Here is a 5,000-nt window from a genome sequence, read left to right on the forward strand (position 1 = left end):
ATACATATGTGTCACATACTTTTCCTTTGTATGATTTGGTATTATTTCTTTTTCCTTTTCCTTTTCTCTGTGTCTCTCTCTCTCTCTGTCAGTCTCTGCAATAGAGTGATTGAGGTTGTTGGGAGCAATTGCAGCCTGCTTTTGTAGGTATTTGCACATGAGCATGTGATGGCCTCTGCACCAGTTAGTGGCCACCGTTTGCTAATTGCATGCAGCCTGCTGTGTAGTAATTGCAGTAATCCATGTCATAGCAACCCAGTACTATAAATTGCTAACTTAGGTAGGTGTGGCCCTTTCAGCTTTCCAAGATGGAGATCATCCTTGTATGCTGTGGTCATCATTGTTTTAAGACAGAAGGTTGGTATACTTCTTATATCAGATGCCAGGGGTGTAGCCGGTGATTTACATTTTGTACTCAGACCTAAATGTTGCTGCTTCCAGTACACACTTGTCAGTGTAGAAATGTACTCACCCTTCAAAATGCTATCCCAAGATACATGGGAGGATGTATTTCTTTTCAAATTTTACAATTAACTGCCATACAGAGCAAGTTATTGAGATGTATTCCGTTGGCACAAGAATTGTTTGTGAACTGCTATACTGTGAATATTCATTTACTCGCTTCTAAATAGTTTGTGCTTTTTTAGTGTTGACATTAGCACAAGCTGCTCAAGAAAACTGGGCACATTTCAGTACTGTGAGTATGCTTACCTACATCCTTGGTAGACCCTGCACACACAGGTATATTCTACATTTGGGTAGGGGTGCAGAAGTTCAGAGAGCGTACGTATTATTGTGTGAATTTTATCTTGCTGGACTTACAGGGTTGCTGTGTACATGTTAGTTTATCAAAGCAAGTAGGCTGTCTGCGTAACTCCCAACTGTGGACCTATCCACATGGTCGCCAAAGAATAGCCTGCTATTTTTTGTCTGTGCACCACACAGGTCTTTTCAGCAATAGAGCAATGTTATTGTTACATTTGGTTGCTACCAGTACATGGCTACATCCTTTTGTATTTCAGTGTTGTATTCCTACATAAGGGTATCCTTCTGGAACTCCTTCCAAAGCTAGTTTCACAGTGTGTAACAGCAGAAAGACTGCTATGCCTCTGTGTTTCTGCCTCTGCCAGACCTCTCAAACACTCAGGTACATATTTGAACAGACTCAGGGAAAAGTAGTGAAAAAGTCAGGGACACCTTTAAAATATTAGTGCCATTAAGTTGAGAATTTGAGAGAACCAGATTATATGGACTAATACATATGGATTAATGCACCTTTTCTGAAGTAAAATAAGTGTCTAACTCAGTAATTCACCACCTTTCTGGCCAAAGTCAGTAGTTTTCGGAGGGATTCAGAGGGACAGAGATAAATTTTGTTTCAAAATCAGGGACATGAAAATTAGCGACAGTTGGGATGTATGGCCTGCCCTAAACAGATATGCAAGTGTTTGTCCTGCTGTGATACTGTGTGGGGGTTGTAAAGTGATGGTGAAACATTATTTCCTGCTAGAATTGCTGCTTCTCTTATCACAGTCATGTAATGTAATCCCACAACAACTGTTGGTAAAGATCCACAGAACAAGTTGTGTGGTGTGGCATTCCTATTTTTCCTTTACATTCACTTATTCTGATGCATGATATATTTATTTCAGCACCAACTTGTTGCATATCTACTGTGGCTTAGTGGTACTTCATGCAGTGTAGTGTGTACAGGGTCCCGGGTTAGAGACTGACAGAGGTGTTTTATTTTGCTGCTGAGCAGAACAAGGGCCTCACATACAGAGTGACCAAGGCACTTTTAAGCAGTTGTAAGTGGGTTTGTGTGAGTTTGCGCGATGCTTAGCAATGCTTAGCTAAGGGCAAACAAGCGCACACTCGCGCAAATCTAACTACTGCTTAATAGTGCTTACTCCCGCTAACCCCCACACTCATTTCTTTGAAAGAAAAGAAAAATGGGGAGATAGGAAAGTGGTGAAAAAGGGACACAAAGAGGGAAAGACAGTAGGGAAAATAGCTCGGGATGTGCAGGACCGGGTGTAGGGAAGGTCCATAGCTGCCCATTTCTTTAACAGCAACAGCTGTGCATATGGAATAAATTTGGAGGTAAATATGAAACCTTCAACCCCTAAGAGAGGGGTGAGGACAACAAAGTATGCTGTAATGCCAGTTAAATTACATTTTATGTGTCCAGGGGACATATGGGCAGCTATGTATGGGGCGTAATTTTTTTTTTTGGGAGCAGATTGCCCTTTTTTTTCAGGTGAGAGTGGAATGTGAGGTAGGCGAAGTAGGTATATTTGGGGAAGGTAGGTTGGGGAGGTAAAAAGACAAGACAAACAAGACTCATACAGGGGCAGAATATGACACATGGTGGGTGAACACCATTGACAGGGAGGGATGTTTGGAAATCGCAAGCCCATGAGCCCACAGATGCCAACAGTGGAACTGAGATCCCCACCCATGGGCAGTCACCACTGCACCTTCACAGCCCAGAGGGTGGCTGTGTAGGAGGGGCAGGCTGACCCGGGAGTTGTGCCAGTCATGCCTCAAGCTGGCGTAGAGGTTCTGCAACAGAACGCTCGAGCTCTCTACGCACCGCAGCCTGGACCGTTCGAAGGGTGATAGGTGGCCTTCCTCTGCCCATGCTTGCACGGGGGGGGGCCAAGCCCCATCCCCTGCAGCGCTTCCACCCGAAGGTGGCACAGGTCCAATGGAGGAGGAGGTCCCAGGCTGGGCACCGGACCTGCTGGTACCAGGTGCCATGGCCAACTGAGGTGGGACAGGTGGGTCCGCTGGGACCGGCCTTCCCATACGAACTATGTTTTGGAGAATTTAATAAAGATATGGGTTAGTAACAGTCAACAGCATTCCCAGTTAGTTATAACAGCATGCAGAAGTATTCCCATTAACCCAACACACCAGAGTTTCAACAGTTGAAAAGCAAACATAACACATGCATATATAGAACAATAGTGGACATTACAACAGCATGCAGGTTTAATTGATGGCAACAGGCCACCAATATTGTGGTATTTGAACAGGCACATGCATAGAAATGAATGCAAATATTTATAAACCAATAGGACATGTCCCAACAAATGTTTTGAGATTAGACATACCCATTGAGGTGTGGAATTGCATTTTTATGCGCATACAGTAGGGTAGAAACGATACCACAATTAACAACTTGTATATCCTTCTAGTTTACACTACATTCCTATTAACTGCAGTTATATGTCCCGTGCATGTATTATTACACTACCCAATGTCTTTCTGTTGTGCAATTGGATTTTGCTAGATCATTATGTACATGAGCTGTATCTGTCATACAAACTGTCCAGGATGCAGATGTTACTGCTACATATTTTTAGAGTTGCTCAAACACGCTACTGCTGAGATGGTACACTGACAGCTCTACTTTCATATAATTATCTAGATATGTTCAGGTGAAATTATCAGTTATATGTTAACAGCTCCCTACATTTCTGGCAGCACACTGACATTTCTGGGGAACACAATACCAAGCTACTCATGTGCCAGATTAACCTGTACATGCTGGGCATGAACCAACAGTTAAGGGCTGTAAATATGCATAAAAGCTACTGGAAATCCCTTCGTCCACTTTATATGGGCCTACCCAAGTGTGGGTTAAATAACACTGCTTAATACAACAGTACTATTCCTAAAATGCAACAGTATAACATATCAAAGAAAATCACACAGATGTACTCCAGGAATTCTACCTTTATTACACCTTTATTTATTGTGTTAAAACACTTTTTTGAAGTCTCTCTCATTTATTTTATATAACAGTGCATGCAGAATAATTACAAATCTGCCTGGTGACGCAGCCTTGGCAGCCTATCTTCATGGGCTTGCTGATTCATAGCCCGGACACCTGCAGCTGTGAAGTAAATGCAGTGATAATGAGACATACCTATCCATAGTATAGACAAGAATAGCAATTCTTAAATACTTAATATAATGGCTACTTACTCAGTACTGGGGCATTTGCCATCCCATGGGCCTCCTGGATCCACTGGTCCAGTTGATCCTCCTTACATCGCTTCAGGTCAGAGTAATGGTGCCTGACCTGCTCACCAGTCCAAGGAACGCCAGTGGCACTGGTGAGATCACGAGCTAGACAGTTCCAGGCCTCCGTTTTTGTATTGGGTGCCCTGGTACTGGCCCCGCAGGAGTCTTTCCTCATGATTGTGGACAAGAAGCCAAACCATTACTTTGGTCTCCTCAGTGCCCCAATGTTGCGCTCAAAATCGAGTGCCTTCTCCAACACCGGCCATGCTGACTGCAGAAGGGAGCTACAACCAGTTATGGCAAGTATTCCCACCTGTGGAGCTTAAATATGCCTCATTTCCCGCACTTATTTGTGATTGGCCAGTTTTGAAAAAACTCAGCTGTAGGCACACCTGCTTAGTTGATGTTAGCAATGTTTAATATTCCTTTGATATGTGTCTGTTGAAAGTGTATGGTTATGAAATGCTGTCATGGCTTAATGGTTATGTACTGTAACTATAGTGCACAGTATCCCGAGTTCTAGCCCTGTCACTGTTTTTTATTTTCCTACTGGCCAGACCTGAATAGTTAAGGTAAAGTAAAGGAGGTGTGGCCGTGTTTAGCCGACTTTGCTCAACTTCGCCCGACTCAGCGTTGCTTGATGTTGCCCGACGTTGCGCTGGTTAGTGCGGTGCGCAGCTCCATGCAAAGACATTGTGCTAGTTAACGCAGTGCTCAGCTATGAGCAATTAAATATAAATAAACTCAATAGTGGTAAAATATGCTTAGCAGTGCCATGAGCAATTAAATATAAATATACTCAATACTGGTAAAATATGCTTAGCAGTGCCATGAGCAATTAAATATAAATATACTCAATACTGGTAAAATATGCTTAGCAGTGCTTTACATCGCTTAAAATAAGTTGCTCATGCATCAGTATGCATAACCATTTCACCTTCCTTTATATATCTATCTATATATAT

At 42.8% G+C, this 5,000-nt stretch overlaps 1 protein-coding gene across 4 annotated transcripts in view; it reads right to left on the minus strand.

Annotated features, from left to right (window-relative positions):
• The window catches only part of BNIP2 (BCL2 interacting protein 2), a 2,487,402-nt gene that overhangs the window by 1,853,478 nt on the left and 628,924 nt on the right, over positions 1 to 5,000 (minus strand). The gene's annotated exons all lie outside the window — the stretch shown is intronic.

This window comes from Protopterus annectens, chromosome 7.part0 (assembly GCF_019279795.1).
Source record: "Protopterus annectens isolate FY-2018-M chromosome 7.part0, PAN1.0, whole genome shotgun sequence".
Classification (NCBI taxonomy): Eukaryota; Metazoa; Chordata; order Ceratodontiformes; family Protopteridae; genus Protopterus; species Protopterus annectens.